Source organism: Lissotriton vulgaris, chromosome 2_1 (genome assembly GCF_964263255.1).
Source record: "Lissotriton vulgaris chromosome 2_1, aLisVul1.2, whole genome shotgun sequence".
Classification (NCBI taxonomy): Eukaryota; Metazoa; Chordata; class Amphibia; order Caudata; family Salamandridae; genus Lissotriton; species Lissotriton vulgaris.
Window position 1 is genome coordinate 64,346,733 of NC_141687.1, and position 20,213 is coordinate 64,366,945.

The window sequence follows — 20,213 nt, forward strand, 5'->3', positions numbered from 1 at the left end:
CTCTTATCTAAATGAACAAGCAATCATGAAATGTTGCATTTCATTAGACACTACACAGGCAGCTTTCCACACTCAAGGACAGTAGAATGATTTTACAAGCACAATGCCAGGCTGTATGTATTAGCAGCAGTAATTCTAATAAAAAAAACTTAAAACACCGTGTGCGATTATGTATCAGTTTCTTGTAGAACTGGATTATCATTAGCAAGAATGGTGACAAATTAACAAGTTACCTTTCCTGGCTTTTTTGGTGACTTGCACCTTTCCAAATTCCATGTAGGTAACGTGTGTAACAAAGCTTCTATAGCTATATTTTTTTAATGATATATTCAGTACAGGTCTGGTTGTGCATTTAAAACACTGGAGTGTAGAGCTTAGAAGACAGGCTAATTTGTTTTGAAATGTGCAGCTAACATGTGCTTGATTATTGTGAAAGAGCCAGCTCTGTTCTGCAGAGAGTCTTGCCCGTATGACCTTGAATAATTCTCAAACAGATTGTTTTAGATATTGTTTTCCTTTAATATATTTTTTAATGTGGGTGAGGTGTCAGTACCTATTGCAGACAATTTGCAGAGAAATGTGTTTAAGTTTCACGCAACAGCCATCAGAAAAGGTACTTTTAGATCAAAACAGGACCATGTGAGAAATGGGAGGGTGTCAGAGAGACTATTTGCAAAATGAGTGATTTGCTGCTGTGTTACAATATTGAAAACACACATCATTATCCCTGAATATTAGATGTAAACACATTTACAATTTGGATGAGTGAGCCTGTGCACTGTCAGAGACCTGGTAAAAGAGGGCATGAAAGAGCTGAAATTGGATCATAAAATCGAAGCCCCTTAATACGGTTGGCCCAGGGCCCCCCAAATCCTTAAGAAGTCCCTGCTTCTAACTCTATTTTTCTCTGAAAAGGACAATGGGCCCATAATAATATGGGGGTACCATGACAGAGCACTACTTATGAGCAACTTTTTCCTTTTTTTAGGTTAGTCAGCCTCTTTATATAGGACCACTTACGCAAATAATGACTGGGGACCACTCCATAAGCGCCGTGGGTGCCAATATACACTCCCAATATCAAGCATGCCGATGGGGAAGAAGACAAACTGATTCTGTAAGCGGGAGCACCAAAGCAAAGGGCATAGGATTGAACTGGTTCTCCTCCTTTCTTCACAACATATCCCTGTGCCTTCTAATCAATCACACTCTTTTTGACCCTTACCCATTGTCACTGGGCGTTCCTCAGGGCTCTATTCTCTCCTCAATACTGTTTAACCTATATATGGAGCCATTAACTGAACCCCAGCCGACGACCCCCAACTCTACATGAAAATCACATCCCTTGATGACATCCACACCCTCAACAACACCCTGACAAAGATACAGCAGTGGCTGACTCTCAACCACCTCAAACTCGATGCCCTGAAGACTGATTTCTTACTGATCGCACCGCCCACCTCTACCCCTAACGTCAAAGAATGGCTCCCTCTTTTTACTGCCCTGAACTGCCCCACTTGCATTGACTCTACCAAATTCCTAGGTATAACCCTGGACAAGGACCTTTTCATGCAAAAGCACATAAGCATCATCACTAGAGGAGCTAACCATCAATTGAAGATTCTTAGGAAACTTAAACCTTTCCTCCCCACAGCAGACCTCACAATTGCTGTACATGCACTTGTGATATCGAAATTGGATTCCAGTAGCACCACCCTGGAAGGCCTCTCGCACACCTCACTTGCACCTCTGAAGGCGACACTAAATGTTGCTCACCACGGGCTCAAAAAACACAAGAACATATCCCGCCTGACCGATCTCGGATATCGTTACCCGACAAGGCCAGGAACATTCTCATAATTGTCTGTATGACCCACAAAGACATAACATTACACAACAGGTGTATTTGTAAAGCGCACCATTACCTGAAGGTGTCCTGGCGCTGAATAACAGATGTTTATTGTTACCCAACTCAATGGTACTCATTTTATCGACCTCAAGTGTATGAAAGGCTGAGTGGATCCAACAGGATTTGAACCTGTGACCATGTGGTCAAACACAGGCCCTTGCAGTGGCTGCTTTAGTCCAGTGAGCCACAAGACCCGGCTGGGTGCTAAAAGTAAAGGGGATGGTGGTGCCAAGCAGGGATTTCAGCGGTTGTCAGCAGCATCAGTGCCAGTCTGCAGAATAAATGTCATTTGGCGCCCCCTGCCTGCAGCTCGAAGGGTCTTTTGTTTTATAAATGTACAGGAAGGCCGAGAGCTCAGATTTGAAAGTGTTGCCCCCATGTAATTTGGGAGCTTCTATAGTAAATGGCTTTCGGCGAGCAGCAACACAACTAGCGTGTTAATATGGGTTGGGCTCTGCTGGAGTAGTATGGCAGGCGATCAATGCTTTGAGCCCTTGGGACACAGCGCTTCGTTAGGTATTTTACTGCAGGAACATGCAAGGAGCATGCGCACATCCACGCATGGAAGAACAACTCTTCTCTCATGAGGGGCTATAATACAATGATAAAACACGCCAGGAACTTTCCAGCACTGACAGAACAAGCATGTAACTTCTAAAATCATAAACTATGAGTAAACTGCACTTCAAAGTAACCGAACCGTGAATACATGTAAGTGCACGTCCCGTCATGCATGGAGGGTGGACCAGCATTAGAGTCTGGGAAAACCACCTGTGAATGATTAGGGATTCCTCCTGAGAAAGACAGAGGTCATTCGGGTGGGTCTGTGGGAGGCCCGAGCTTCGGTCGGGTTTTAATTACAGTCATATATAAGCAGCGTATAGTTGACCCAGTGGCGATAATCCTCTAAAGTGAAGGGCATTTACCATCAGAAGGGGTGAAACAGGAGTCTGTGACCCACACCTGTGAAATGACAGCGAGCGAGCAACTGGGCAAGATGGAACTCAACAGCTGTTTGAGCCGGTAGGACACACCCACTTAGTCTGTTGTTTCACTGCAGTAACGTACAAGCAGCACACAGAAGGTATGGAACACTCGTCTCTGACGAACGTCGAAAGCCATTCAACACACACCAGGGTTCCAGCACTGACTGGGTAAGTCCTTCTCTGATGAACATTAGAAGCCATTAAACACACACGGGGGGGGGGGGGGGGGGTTCCAGTACTGACTGGGGAAGTCCTTCTCTGACCAGCATCAAAAGCCATTAAACACACACGAGGGTTCCAGTACTGACTGGGGAAGTCCTTCTCCTGGGGAAGTCCTTCTCTGACCAGCATCAAAAGCCATTAAACACACACGAGGGTTCCAGTGCTGACTGGGGAAGTCCTTCTCTGATGAACATTAGAAGCCATTAAACACACACGGGGGTTCCAGCACTGACTGGGTAAGTCCTTCTCTGATGAACATTAGAAGCCATTAAACACACACGGGGGGGGGGGGTTCCAGTACTGACTGGGTAAGTCCTTCTCTGACCAGCATCAAAAGCCATTAAACACACACGAGGGTTCCAGTACTGACTGGGGAAGTCCTTCTCTGACCAGCATCAAAAGCCATTAAACACACACGAGGGTTCCAGTGCTGACTGGGGAAGTCCTTCTCTGACCAGCATCAAAAGCCATTAAACACACACAAGGGTTCCAGTGCTGACTGGGGAAGTCCTTCTCTGATGAACATTAGAAGCCATTAAACACACACGGGGGTTCCAGTACTGACTGGGGAAGTCCTTCTCTGACCAGCATCAAAAGCCATTAAACACACACAAGGGTTCCAGTACTGGCTGAGGAAGTCCTTCTCTGATGAACATTAGAAGCCATTAAACACACACGGGGGTTCCAGTACTGACTGAGGAAGTCCTTCTCTGATGAACATTAGAAGCCATTAAACACACACGGGGGTTCCAGTACTGACTGAGGAAGTCCTTCTCCGACGAACGTCGAAAGCCATTAAACACACACGAGGGTTCCAGTACTGACTGGGGAAGTCCTTCTCTGACCAGCATCAAAAGCCATTAAACACACACAAGGGTTCCAGTACTGGCTGAGGAAGTCCTTCTCTGACCAGCATCAAAAGCCATTAAACACACACGAGGGTTCCAGTACTGACTGGGGAAGTCCTTCTCTGACCAGCATCAAAAGCCATTAAACACACACGAGGGTTCCAGTACTGGCTGAGGAAGTCCTTCTCTGACCAGCATCAAAAGCCATTAAACACACACAAGGGTTCCAGTACTGACTGGGGAAGTCCTTCTCTGACCAGCATCAAAAGCCATTAAACACACACGAGGGTTCCAGTACTGGCTGAGGAAGTCCTTCTCTGATGAACATTAGAAGCCATTAAACACACACGGGGGTTCCAGTACTGACTGAGGAAGTCCTTCTCCGACGAACGTTGAAAGCCATTAAACACACACGAGGGTTCCAGTACTGACTGAGGAAGTCCTTCTCTGATGAACATTAGAAGCCATTAAACACACACGGGGGTTCCAGTACTGACTGAGGAAGTCCTTCTCTGATGAACATTAGAAGCCATTAAACACACACGGGGGTTCCAGTACTGACTGAGGAAGTCCTTCTCCGACGAACGTCGAAAGCCATTAAACACACACGAGGGTTCCAGTACTGACTGGGGAAGTCCTTCTCTGACCAGCATCAAAAGCCATTAAACACACACGAGGGTTCCAGTACTGGCTGAGGAAGTCCTTCTCTGATGAACATTAGAAGCCATTAAACACACACAAGGGTTCCAGTACTGACTGAGGAAGTCCTTCTCTGATGAACATTAGAAGCCATTAAAACACACACGAGGGTTCCAGTACTGGCTGAGGAGGTCCTTCTCTGATGAACATTAGAAGCCATTAAACACAAACGAGGGTTCCAGTACTGACTGAGGAAGTCCTTCTCTGATGAACATTAGAAGCCATTAAACACACACGAGGGTTCCAGTACTGACTGAGGAAGTCCTTCTCTGATGAACATTAGAAGCCATTAAACACACACGAGGGTTCCAGTACTGGCTGAGGAAGTCCTTCTCTGATGAACATTAGAAGCCATTAACACACACGGGGGTTCCAGTACTGACTGAGGAAGTCCTTCTCCGACGAACGTCGAAAGCCATTAAACACACATGAGGGTTCCAGTACTGACTGGGGAAGTCCTTCTCTGACCAGCATCAAAAGCCATTAAACACACACGAGGGTTCCAGTACTGGCTGAGGAAATCCTTCTCTGATGAACATTAGAAGCCATTAAACACACACAAGGGTTCCAGTACTGACTGAGGAAGTCCTTCTCTGATGAACATTAGAAGCCATTCAACACACGAGGGTTCCAGTACTGGCTGAGGAAGTCCTTCTCTGATGAACATTAGAAGCCATTAAACACACACGAGGGTTCCAGTACTGACTGAGGAAGTCCTTCTCTGATGAACATTAGAAGCCATTAAACACACACGAGGGTTCCAGTACTGACTGGGGAAGTCCTTCTCTGATTAACATTAGAAGCCATTAAACACACACGGGGGTTCCAGTACTGACTGGGGAAGTCCTTCTCTGACCAGCATCAAAAGCCATTAAACACACACAAGGGTTCCAGTACTGGCTGAGGAAGTCCTTCTCTGATGAACATTAGAAGCCATTAAACACACACGGGGGTTCCAGTACTGACTGAGGAAGTCCTTCTCTGATGAACATTAGAAGCCATTAAACACACACGGGGATTCCAGTACTGACTGAGGAAGTCCTTCTCCGACGAACGTCGAAAGCCATTAAACACACACGAGGGTTCCAGTACTGACTGGGGAAGTCCTTCTCTGACCAGCATCAAAAGCCATTAAACACACACAAGGGTTCCAGTACTGGCTGAGGAAGTCCTTCTGTGACCAGCATCAAAAGCCATTAAACACACACGAGGGTTCAAGTACTGACTGAGGAAGTCCTTCTCTGATGAACATTAGAAGCCATTAAACACACACGAGGGTTCCAGTACTGGCTGAGGAAGTCCTTCTCTGATGAACATTAGAAGCCATTAAACACACACGAGGGTTCCAGTACTGACTGAGGAAGTCCTTCTCTGATGAACATTAGAAGCCATTAAACACACACGAGGGTTCCAGTACTGACTGAGGAAGTCCTTCTCTGATGAACATTAGAAGCCATTAAACACACACGAGGGTTCCAGTACTGGCTGAGGAAGTCCTTCTCTGATGAACATTAGAAGCCATTAAACACACACGGGGGTTCCAGTACTGACTGAGGAAGTCCTTCTCCGACGAACGTCGAAAGCCATTAAACACACACGAGGGTTCCAGTACTGACTGGGGAAGTCCTTCTCTGACCAGCATCAAAAGCCATTAAACACACACGAGGGTTCCAGTACTGGCTGAGGAAGTCCGTCTCTGATGAACATTAGAAGCCATTAAACACACACGAGGGTTCCAGTACTGACTGAGGAAGTCCTTCTCTGATGAACATTAGAAGCCATTAAACACACACGAGGGTTCCAGTACTGACTGAGGAAGTCGTTCTCTGATGAACATTAGAAGCAATTAAACACACACGAGGGTTCCAGTACTGGCTGAGGAAGTCCTTCTCTGATGAACATTAGAAGCCATTAAACACACACGAGGGTTCCAGTTCTGACTGGGGAAGTCCTTCTCTGACCAGCATCAAAAGCCATTAAACACACACGATGGTTCCAGTACTGGCTGAGGAAGTCCTTCTCTGATGAACATTCGAAGCCATTAAACACACACGAGGGTTCCAGTACTGACTGAGGAAGTCCTCCTCTGATGAACATTAGAAGCCATTAAACACACACGAGGGTTCCAGTACTGGCTGAGGAAGTCCTTCTCTGATGAACATTAGAAGCCATTAAACACACACGAGGGTTCCAGTACTGGCTGAGGAAGTCCTTCTCTGATGAACATTAGAAGCCATTAAACACACACGGGGGTTCCAGTACTGACTGAGGAAGTCCTTCTCTGATGAACATTAGAAGCCATTAAACACACACGGGGGTTCCAGTACTGACTGAGGAAGTCCTTCTCCGACGAACGCCGAAAGCCATTAAACACACACGAGGGTTCCAGTACTGACTGGGGAAGTCCTTCTCTGATGAACATTAGAAGCCATTAAACACACACGAGGGTTCCAGTACTGACTGAGGAAGTCCTTCTCCGACGAACGTCGAAAGCCATTAAACACACACGAGGGTTCCAGTACTGGCTGAGGAAGTCCTTCTCTGATGAACATTAGAAGCCATTAAACACACACGAGGGTTCCAGTACTGGCTGAGGAAGTCCTTCTCTGATGAACATTAGAAGCCATTAAACACACATGAGGGTTCCAGTACTGGCTGAGGAAGTCCTTCTCTGATGAACATTAGAAGCCATTAAACACACACGAGGGTTCCAGTATTGACTGGGGAAGTCCTTCTCTGATGAACATTAGAAGCCATTAAACACACACGAGGGTTCCAGTATTAACTGGGGAAGTCCTTTTCTGATGAACATTAGAAGCCATTAAACACACACGAGGGTTCCAGTACTGGCTGAGGAAGTCCTTCTCTGATGAACATTAGAAGCCATTAAACACACACGAGGGTTCCAGTACTGACTGAGGAAGTCCTTCTCTGATGAACATTAGAAGCCATTAAACACACACGAGGGTTCCAGTACTGACTGAGGAAGTCCTTCTCTGATGAACATTAGAAGCCATTAAACACACACGAGGGTTCCAGTACTGGCTGAGGAAGTCCTTCTCTGATGAACATTAGAAGCCATTAAACACACACGGGGGTTCCAGTACTGACTGAGGAAGTCCTTCTCCGACGAACGTCGAAAGCCATTAAACACACACGAGGGTTCCAGTACTGACTGGGGAAGTCCTTCTCTGACCAGCATCAAAAGCCATTAAACACACACGAGGGTTCCAGTACTGGCTGAGGAAATCCTTCTCTGATGAACATTAGAAGCCATTAAACACACACAAGGGTTCCAGTACTGACTGAGGAAGTCCTTCTCTGATGAACATTAGAAGCCATTCAACACACGAGGGTTCCAGTACTGGCTGAGGAAGTCCTTCTCTGATGAACATTAGAAGCCATTAAACACACACGAGGGTTCCAGTACTGACTGAGGAAGTCCTTCTCTGATGAACATTAGAAGCCATTAAACACACACGAGGGTTCCAGTACTGACTGAGGAAGTCCTTCTCTGATGAACATTAGAAGCCATTAAACACACACGAGGGTTCCAGTACTGGCTGAGGAATTACTTCTCTGATGAACATTAGAAGCCATTAAACAACACGAGGGTTCCAGTACTGACTGAGGAAGTCCTTCTCTGATGAACATTAGAAGCCATTAAACACACACGGGGGTTCCAGTACTGACTGAGGAAGTCCTTCTCTGATGAACATTAGAAGCCATTAAACACACACGGGGATTCCAGTACTGACTGAGGAAGTCCTTCTCCGACGAACGTCGAAAGCCATTAAACACACACGAGGGTTCCAGTACTGACTGGGGAAGTCCTTCTCTGACCAGCATCAAAAGCCATTAAACACACACAAGGGTTCCAGTACTGGCTGAGGAAGTCCTTCTCTGATGAACATTAGAAGCCATTAAACACACACGAGGGTTCAAGTACTGACTGAGGAAGTCCTTCTCTGATGAACATTAGAAGCCATTAAACACACACGAGGGTTCCAGTACTGGCTGAGGAAGTCCTTCTCTGATGAACATTAGAAGCCATTAAACACACACGAGGGTTCCAGTACTGACTGAGGAAGTCCTTCTCTGATGAACATTAGAAGCCATTAAACACACACGAGGGTTCCAGTACTGACTGAGGAAGTCCTTCTCTGATGAACATTAGAAGCCATTAAACACACACGAGGGTTCCAGTACTGGCTGAGGAAGTCCTTCTCTGATGAACATTAGAAGCCATTAAACCCACACGGGGGTTCCAGTACTGACTGAGGAAGTCCTTCTCCGACGAACGTCGAAAGCCATTAAACACACACGAGGGTTCCAGTACTGACTGGGGAAGTCCTTCTCTGACCAGCATCAAAAGCCATTAAACACACACGAGGGTTCCAGTACTGGCTGAGGAAGTCCGTCTCTGATGAACATTAGAAGCCATTAAACACACACGAGGGTTCCAGTACTGACTGAGGAAGTCCTTCTCTGATGAACATTAGAAGCCATTAAACACACACGAGGGTTCCAGTACTGACTGAGGAAGTCCTTCTCTGATGAACATTAGAAGCAATTAAACACACACGAGGGTTCCAGTACTGGCTGAGGAAGTCCTTCTCTGATGAACATTAGAAGCCATTAAACACACACGAGGGTTCCAGTACTGACTGGGGAAGTCCTTCTCTGACCAGCATCAAAAGCCATTAAACACACACGATGGTTCCAGTACTGGCTGAGGAAGTCCTTCTCTGATGAACATTCGAAGCCATTAAACACACACGAGGGTTCCAGTACTGACTGAGGAAGTCCTTCTCTGATGAACATTAGAAGCCATTAAACACACACGAGGGTTCCAGTACTGGCTGAGGAAGTCCTTCTCTGATGAACATTAGAAGCCATTAAACACACACGAGGGTTCCAGTACTGGCTGAGGAAGTCCTTCTCTGATGAACATTAGAAGCCATTAAACACACACGGGGGTTCCAGTACTGACTGAGGAAGTCCTTCTCTGATGAACATTAGAAGCCATTAAACACACACGGGGGTTCCAGTACTGACTGAGGAAGTCCTTCTCCGACGAACGCCGAAAGCCATTAAACACACACGAGGGTTCCAGTACTGACTGGGGAAGTCCTTCTCTGATGAACATTAGAAGCCATTAAACACACACGAGGGTTCCAGTACTGACTGAGGAAGTCCTTCTCCGACGAACGTCGAAAGCCATTAAACACACACGAGGGTTCCAGTACTGGCTGAGGAAGTCCTTCTCTGATGAACATTAGAAGCCATTAAACACACACGAGGGTTCCAGTACTGGCTGAGGAAGTCCTTCTCTGATGAACATTAGAAGCCATTAAACACACATGAGGGTTCCAGTACTGGCTGAGGAAGTCCTTCTCTGATGAACATTAGAAGCCATTAAACACACACGAGGGTTCCAGTATTGACTGGGGAAGTCCTTCTCTGATGAACATTAGAAGCCATTAAACACACACGAGGGTTCCAGTATTAACTGGGGAAGTCCTTTTCTGATGAACATTAGAAGCCATTAAACACACACGAGGGTTCCAGTACTGGCTGAGGAAGTCCTTCTCTGATGAACATTAGAAGCCATTAAACACACACGAGGGTTCCAGTATTGACTGGGGAAGTCCTTCTCTGATGAACATTAGAAGCCATTAAACACACACGAGGGTTCCAGTATTGACTGGGGAAGTCCTTTTCTGATGAACATCTGAAGCTATTAAACACAGAGGAGAGTTCCAGCACTGACTGATGAACCGTTTAACTGTTGAAATAGCATCAAAGGCGTGATACAGGCCCTTGCAGTGCATGGGGGCCCCAAACCCTTCTGGAGCTCCATTCATCACGGGGCCAATGAAGATCTGTGAGATTCATGAGACTCTGAGGCCCCTCCTCAAATTTTGCAGGGCGGTGGGAGGGGCCAATGCTAGTGATTCACTGACAGGACTTGAGACCGTGTCATTCAGAAAAGTGGGAGTAGACGCCTCCTTATGGCTTCCTAGCTGAAATAATTGAAGTATGCCGAGTCTCTTTTCACCACGTTGTTACCCAGAAATGGCATTCCATACTAACAATGAAAGCGAAGCCATCTGAGAAGAAAATCTAGAAGAGCTTATTTAATTCCTCATTTAAAACTAGAGGGAGTTAAGGATCTCTGCAGGGCACAAGTCCCCCAAAAAAAAAAAACAAAGAAAAGAAAAAAAGGATGCAGGATTAACCAAGTTAGGCAGTATGCAAGTGACATCAAGGCACATACCATCACACATAGCATCACAAGAAGTGACATCACAATCCATGACCACACAGGCAGTGACATCAGATCTTTTGACCTCGTACATACGTTAAGCAGCTTTATCATGAGTACATTTCAGAGCATTACAATATTTAACAAATTAGATTTTGCGTAAGGTTGTACCAAAAAAGTGACAACCCAGACGCAAAATCTGGGCCTCAACTTCCACATGAATTTTTGTTTTAAGTTTACCACAAAGAAATTGGCAACAAGGAGTAAAGTGCCAGTAAAGTTGTTCTGCTCAATTGATTGAAAATCCTTCATTTAAAAATATCTTACGGGGTTAAGGCACCTGTTGCAGACATCTTTGTGTGCCCAGTAAACCTGATGGAATAATAATGATGGTAAGACAAATCTGGAGGTTAATGCACTAACTGGAGAGATCTGTGATTTGTCTAGACCAAGTTGTGAATCAAAGTAGCACAGAGGGTTAGGTTAATATGTTTCCTGCAAAGCACATCATGTAACGAGCAGTTGACATATTTTTATTTTATGTAGATGGGTAAGTGGGTTACTGCTTTTAACACAGAGATCCTTTTGTTACTTGCAGTTCATAAATGTAATCCTTCTAATATAGTACATGAGCTATGAAGGATATGTGACTCCTACACCTTATAACCCCCAATGTCTTATGTAACATCCTATACATTGATTTATACACATATATGATTTATTGTCAATGTGTACATGTGATGTAAAGCGCTCAGACTCCCTCCATTGGGATTAGTAGCGCTATAAAACAAAACAAAATATTGGTATTTAAATTATTTGCGTAAATATTGGGACAGATCAACACATCTGACATTATGATAGAGCGTGCATATCGCTTACATGCAGGGACAGAAAAAAGTCATAAGCATGCCTCTCTTAAGTACCTGTGAAGTAATAACAAGCTGTGTGCCTTCAATGCCCCTCCATTGCATTTGCATAAGTGTGAGGCTCCTGATAGTTTCCAGCCAGGATATTGAAACAAAAGGAGAACCGATAGGCCCTTAAATTCGGCCTACGTTTTGGCCTGGCTGAAATGTAAAATAAGAAAGTCCCCTCACCTGCCAGTTGTTGCTCAGAACGAAAGCAGACAATGTGCAGGTGCTGCTGATAGTGCCCCGGTGTCTGAAAATCCAACTGGGATGAGTTCAGCATATTTCTGTGGGGCCCATCTTCTTGGCAAGGTTGACACCATCCACCCTGTGAAAAGAGTGGGTAGATCCCTCCCACCCACGTATTTATTTTATTTATTTATTTTGTGCAATTTTTAAAGCGCGCAAATACCCATACGGGTGTCCCGGCGCTAACGTTCCAGAACTCACTTCATGCGATAGGGGGAATTTTAGGAGGAAAACAGTCATATTTTGAGGCTCTTTCGAAATTTGAATAGCGTAGGGGCAGTTTTAATGTGGAGTGGTAGTGTATTCCACAGTTTGGCAGTTGCAATGGTAAAGCATCTGTCTCCCCAGTTAGCCTTTCTTGTCCGTGGGACTTTTAGCAAATAGGCTGAGGACGATCGTAAGGTCCTAAGTTGTTCCACTGGACAAAGGGCATTTTTTAAGAACCGTGGTCCAGGGTTGTTCAAAGTTTTGTAGGCTATGCACAAAGCCTTAAATTTAATTCGACTCCTGATGGGGAGCCAGTGTAACTCTTTGATGTAAGGGGAAGTTGAGGTGAATTTGGGGATGGATAATAGGATTCTAGCCGCGGCGTTTTGCACCGTCTGAATTTTATTGAGTACCTTTTCCTGAGCATTCAGGAGAAGGGAGTTACAATAATCTATTCTTGAGAACACTAAAGTGCTGATCAGTGTTTTACCCGCGGATTGCGGTAAATAGGGGAGTCGTTTTTTTATTCTTTTTAAGATGTAGAAGGCAGATGATACCACCGCGTTGGCATGATGGAGGAAAGTCAACTTGTTATCAAATGTGACTCCCAAATTGCGGACCTTAACTACCGGTTGGGGTGGGGGGCCCAGCTCAGATGGCCACCACTGAGGGGACCATGCCGGCTGCAAGCTCCCGAATGTCATCACCTCCGTTTTATCGGAGTTTAGCTTGAGGCAATTTGATGACATCCAGGAGCTTATCGCCTTCATTCCCTCTTGGAAATTAGCTGCGACAGATGTTCCATTGTTGTGCACCGATAATACTAATTGAGTATCGTCAGCGTACGTTGTTAGGGCAATTCCATATGATTTTATCACCCTCGCCAAGTCCGATACATAGATATTAAAAAGCGTCGGACTTAGCGAGGAGACCTGTGGAACTCCGCAGGGGATAGAGAAGGTCCGAGAGGTGAAATTACCCAGCTTAACTTAACACGTATACCCTCAACCTATGCCCTGGTCTCTGGGATCTATGGAAAACGACTGGACTTGCGTCGAGGAGTAGGTAGGAGGGTAACGGGGTAAGCCAAATTGTTCTCATGCTGCGAGAAAGCAACCACCAAGCGCTTTATCTCGCTCACCATTACTGGGTGCAGTCTAGGGTCTAAGCCAGAGGTTCTTAACCTGTGGGCTGGGGACCCCTGCGAGTCTGCAACACCTTCTCAGGGGGTCTGTTACTGCTTAGAAAATTAAATAATTGTAAGAGATTAATAAGTAATTTATTAATAACCAAAATGCAAAAATGAACATTTAAAAAAGTCCTGTAAATGTGAAGGCCTAAATTGAATTAAAAAAGATCCCAACATTCCCATAAAAGTTTAGATTTTTTTTATATTTGTGGATTAAATTCAAATATTTAATCATTTGCATATTTGTTTGGTGAATACTTGTTTACGTATTCTTCTGTATTGTTTTGTGGTTCAAATGATCAAAATCGTCCTGAAGAATCAAATCGCGGTCTCCATTGCCTGCTTCCTCACTCTTCGCATGCTCAGCAAGATCTTCAAATGGCTCCTCATCAACTCCAGACGTACCATCGCTCAAGCCCTAATCACCAGCTGCCTGGACTCCAGAAATGTTCTATACGCAGGGATCACCAGGAAACTCTTTAAGAGACTGCAGACCATACAAAACCAGGCAACCAGAGTCACCCTCAAACTCACCTGGGAGACCCACATCAACCCCCACCTCAAGGAACTCCACTGGCTCCCCATTCAGAACAGATGTCAATTCAAGATGCTGATCGACACCTACAAAGTCCTGCACAATCAAGGACCAGCTTACCTCAACCACCGTTTGAACTCCCACCACCCCTCCAAACACCAGCATTCTGCCTCCCTCTCCATTGCATCCGCCGAAGCAACAGCAGACGACGCTCCTTCTCTTACCTTGCTGCAAAGTCCCAAAACAAACTCCCTCTGAACCTCAGGACCTCAACCTCTCTTCAGGAAAGGACTCCAAGCCTGGGTGTTCAACTGAGTCCCCTAGATGTAGCATAACTCTCAGCGCCTCAATACGTTCGTGGGTGATGAGCCTCGCTTTACAAATCCTGATTGATTCCAAATTCTAATTGAAAATTGCTCAGGCCGGGGTCCCCAGGCTCCAATAATCCCTCATTGAGAGTCCCCAGATTCCAATAATAATTCAGTAGGGGATCCCCAGATTCAATAAATGATTAAGATGGGGTCCACAGAAGTCAGCAGTGATCGGGGTGGGCTCCCACGTCGCTGCAGACACTTTTGTGGCGCTTTGTTCTCCTTCTTGACCCCAACACGATCCAGGGTGGGCTCCTGGTTTCGAATCCCTATTCCTGCACGCCGGTCCTCGATCCTCCTTCGTCGCCAGTTGTCGTATCGGCGAGGGCAGGAAACACACAGGAAACGGTAGGGTCAGTCAGCGTCTTTCTTTATTTGCCTATATACATGTATCTGTATGTCGCGCTGTGCATGGGCCGCGCTAGTGGTCACCTGACCTCTCACCCCGAGGTCCTGCGTGTTAGTGATCCCTGACCCCCTCCCCTGACCGGATGTGGTGTCCGGTGTCCCTGTCCCCCTGACCCTGAGCTCCAGGGTCCTAGTGCCATCATGTGGGCACGACACACCATACAATCTCAACAAATACAACACTGACAAGCAGGCACCCTCCCATGGTAAAGCATGATACATAGCTGAAAATGTGCCTCGGAGCACCACAACAGGGTATGACGGGCCATATAAATAATATTATTATTATTATTATTATAATATTCTTATTTAGCGCCAGATTCGACCCCCGAAGGGGTACCTCCGCGCTTGCCTTGGGAACCCGTCCTGGCTTTTCCCTGTGAGATAGCCCCTACAGGGCATCCCCAAGGTGAAAGCCAGGCATCCCGCCGCGGGGGGGCCGTTGTGGAGATTAAGCAAGCTTAATGCCCAGAGTTGCAGAGTGTGAACCCATGATTAGGTCAGGCACCGAAGCGAGAATTATCGAGTCCATGGACATTTGAGCTCAAGACCCTGCCGCGTCGGGAATTGAACCCTGGTCCCGGGTCTGACCTCTGCTTCAGGGTCTGCCTGCTCTAACCAGTGAGCCACACTTCTCCAATACATGACACCCATGAGCCTGCCTTAGCCTCATACTTGAGGTGCCTTTTGATACCTAAATGGCTGCTAAAGAGATCCACTGTACCCTAAACCTGAGGACCAGCTGACAATTTCACAGTCAGGACTCACCGTTTTGATAGGTCCAAAACATGACGTGCTTCCGACCATGCTGTATGACTATTAGGTCCTAGCAGCTCACATGCTGCTGCAGACCACTCACGTGACAAACTTTCATCCCATTTGACAGACTCCATGACAAGAGACCGCCCTCATGCCGGAGCCTCTCCACTGCCCACCAGGGGCTACATGGGAAGCTGTGCTCCCCAGACTCAAACTGACCTCACACTGCTTCTGAATTCCCCCTGGTGCCCATGAAGTAGTAGGTCTGTGTGTGCTAGGGGTGGGCAGAGAGGGTTGGTCCCCTTGCATAGTCCAAACTGGCAAGCAGCATCCCACATTCTACCCTGCAGCCTTCCTCCTCCTCCAGTAGATTGTGCCCCATTCCTCTGCCAAAGCCATTTATAATGGGCATCGTTTAGTTTGTTTAGTGAAAGGTATTCCTCAAGGTAATGCACTGCATGGGCAGCTGTGAAAGGTTTGATAGCACTGAACAGATACAGGAGAGGAGGCAGCAACCTTTGCTTACACACCTGCAACAGGTATTATATTCAGGACCTATTTACATAGTGCATCATGCATCCTGAGGAGCACATAAAGCGCATTAGTGGAAGGGTAGCACAGTACACTGTAGGATGTACTAATCCTGAAGGATGAAGTATTGTGGCATACTTGCAAGGTGTCTTGCGAAATAAAGAGAGCGATGTGTCCCTGTCATCTGCTGCTGCGCTGACAGATACTCTGGTGTGAGGATTAAATTGTTTGACCTTTAGATTGTTGTTGAGTCTTGTTGAAGGAGGTGTGGCCAACAAGGAAGTGCTTGAAGTGGTGTGATGAGTAGTGGATAAGTATTTGGTCCTTTTGCATGTGTGGCTAACGAGATACAAGTGATCTTGCTGCCATCTTTTGTCCTGTAGTTCTCACTAATCATTTAGACCTGCATGTTTGTTGGACAACATAAACTTTAGGAGAAGTGCCTAGACTGATTCCAGGCACCCCAGCAGGATAGGTTGTCCTAGAGACCAGCTAGCTCACAGTGTCACCATAAGCTCCCCAAACCCGTTACCAGGGATCGAATAGTTTCTGGCAACCTCTAAACAGGACTACCCTGACCCCCCCCCCGCCCCTCCCCCAGGGATCGTGGAAACAGATCAGAACTTTTCTCCCCAGTCACTCGTGATTATGATATATGCACAAGTGAACGTCAGAAATGCTATTATGAAGCAGAGGACAATGTACGAAATGAGCAGCTTTATACATGGGCCTAATCCGGTAACATAACACTTTGTGATTACATGGTCTTACTCTTGAATGAGTATGATCCAGTCATCGGAGGTCCACATCCTCTTGTGCCGTGTAATCCTCCATCATTTGTTTGGGTACTAGGATATTTCAAATTGTGGCTAGGAAGGGATCCCATTATGTCGCAGCTTTATACATGGGCCTAATCCGGTAACATAACACTTTGTGATTACATGGTCTTACTCTTGAATGAGTATGATCCAGTCATCGGAGGTCCACATCCTCTTGTGCCGTGTAATCCTCCATCATTTGTTTGGGTACTAGGATATTTCAAATTGTGGCTAGGAAGGGATCCCATTATGTCGCTGCTTGTACTCAGGAAGATCCAGAGACATGTCTTGTGTGACAGGGGAATTAGAGAAGGTGTTCTCCTACAGCGGAGGGTTCTTCTATTGGTGGAGGTTTACTGCGGGTGCTTTGATACAGGTTTCAATCGACAGGCCACTATTCATATGTGAAGGGAAATCCGGTTTGGATGAAGAACCTGCTTGCTATTAATTGACAATAAATCTTCTCCGGGTTTCCAGTTGGATGCGATTGTCCTCTGATAACAGTAGAAACTCTGTGAACCAATGTTATCTGGGCCATCATGGAGCAATGACTATTAGCTGGCACAGTTCTTTTTTCATTTTCCTGAGAAGCCTGGGAATGACAGTCTTACCGAAAACGCAATCCCCGATGACCCTTTTTGAGGGTCCCAGCTTGCATACAACCTACATTTCCGGTTCTTTTGACATTCAAAGAGATCCAGTTTAGGCTTGGCCCATGATTGGAATAGGATGTTCAGAATTGATTGATTTAACTCCAATAAGTGACAGCTCTGACCTGTTCGGATTAAGGGGTCTGCCAAACAATTGCTGATCCCTAGCAGATGATCTGCTCTGATGGTTATTTGATGCGCTAATGGCCATCTCCATACTTCTTGTGCCATCTGTGATAGTATCGGAGTTCTTGTAACTCTTTGTTTGTTGAGGTACTGTATACTGGTTGTGTTGTTTGTTCGCATACACACCGATGATCCCTGGCATGAAAGCTTGGAGGGCAAGTGATATCACTCGGAGTTCCATGAAATTTATGGGCATTTTTGTTTGTGCTGAACTCCATTTGCCTTTTATTTGGAGATCATGCAAATGGTCTCCCTAGCCTTCTAGAGAAGCGTCTGTTGTAATAATGTATTCGTACACTGGAGATAGGAACGTTAGCCACGATGAGAGATTGCCGGAGTTTATCCACCAATAAAGAGCTTTTGTCATAGGTGGTGTGAGCTGAATTATATAATTGAAGAAGCCTTCCACGTGAGCCCATTGCACGTCCAATTCCTCCTAGTTCTTAGGCGAACACGTGGAGAATGGTTGATGACATCTGCAGAGAAGTGACTTTATAAGGCAAACAGAAATGGACTTTATTTTGAGAGAGTCAGAGCCAGCGTTACAAGTTTCCTTTGTCTGCGGGCACAAATGACTTGTCTTGTAATGTATCAAGGGTTGCTCCTAGAAAATGTATCCTCAGAGAGAAGCAAGACTTTTGATAAACCCAGGGATTGAAACATCAGCAGGCATGTTGTCTTAGCTTTCTACACTTGTTGGGCAGATGGTGCTTTTATTAACCAGTAGTCTAGGAACGGAAATAACTGGAGGGCTTTCTTTCTGAGATGGGCTGTCACTTGGGCAAGACATTTTGTGGAAATCTGGGTAGCAGACCGGAGACCAAATGGGAGCACTTTGAATTGATAGTTCCGGGTGGAGAGGGATATGGTAATAGGCATCCTGCCTATCTAGACTCACCATGAAATCTCTGTGCATGAGGGGATGCAAGATTTCTTGAAGCATGATCACACAAGACTGCTTTTTTCAGGTACTTGTTCAGCTTCCTGAGACCAGAAATGGGGTGCCACTCTCCTCATTTCTTCATGAGTAGAAGCCCATTCCTTTCTGAGAGTGTGGAACCTTTTCTATGACATTCTTGGCTAGTATAGCCAGTACTTTCTTTCAAAGGAGATGGCGATGAGACAGAGGCGGTCGTTATGTTGAAGCTGAATGAACTTGAAGGTATGCCCTTAAGTGAGGAGATCTAGAATCCATTTGTCCGTAGTGATTTTCCACCATTGATGGGAATAGTTGGAAATTCTTGCTTCCTGGCTGGCTGGTGCTATGTGATTTCTCCTTGGGGTTGCTTAAGGTAAGCTGCTGCTGCTGGTGTTTTTCGATATAGTTGGTACTGCTGGTAGGTAGACCGAAAGGGCTGCTGAAAGGGCTGGTATGACTGATACCTCTGGTATCCTCCCCAATAGGAATAGGTACCTGTTCTGCGAGCCCCTCTAAAAGGTGTTTGTCGAGACTAAGTTGTACAAGGATCTAGCGGTATCAGCCTAGATGGCTTGGAAGGAGTCGTCAATATGTTTGCCAAACAAGCAGTCATCATCATAAGGCTTTTCCCAAAATTTTGTTTGTACATCAGGCCGAAACATTGAGGCTTTGAGCCAACCCTGCTGTCTAAGCAACGCTGATCCTGCGAGCTGTATGAAACCTATTAAGGCTATGTCCATGGTACAATCAATGATCTTCAACGCCGAACTGTGGAGCTCCGACAACATCTGGCGGTCATATCTGCCTTGGATTGCTAGTGAATCTGCTGTACCATAGTTGTGCAAGACATGACCGAGAACCACTTACCAATATTGTCAAGGTGTCTGCCTGCCTTGTCAGGTGGTGTTGAAATTGGTGGGGCTGGGTTCTAAGACTGGCACTGAGCAGCCTGTCTACTAACAAAGTCTGGTTTTGGATGACCCATCCGACATGCCAGTGAGTCTTCAGGTGCTTTGTATTTTTTGTGAATTCTTGGCAGAACCACTGGCCGAAGTCTTCATGATTTTAATTCCTTCCTCCCTGATATAATCTACGATAAAAAACGCTTTAACAGTTTTCCTAGATTGTTCTTTGAAATCGTATCGGAATCAACCAGATTGCTTGATCGTAATAGGAAGTTGGATACACTTGGCCGTTCTCTCCATAAGGGTATGGAAACCACTGATGTCATCTGGTGATGAATCCACTAGTTACAGTGCAAGAGGGGAAAGTGTTAAGACTAGTTAATCGCCCCATACAGTTGCCACAGATTGAGTATTTTGAAATTCACCCTTTTCTCCATCATCATCTGAAGAAGATTGGTAATCTCGAGGAGACATGGCAATGTTTTCACACTGGGATCATTCTTGAAGTAGCAGGTGATAGCATAGGCTCCGGTGATGTAGGTGCCTGAGGAGGCGGATGCATTGGTAATGACTGCCCTCCTGCCAGTGTGGGGAAATGTTTATAATTGTCCTTCATAATGCCCTGGAGATCCTGTACTAGAGTTAC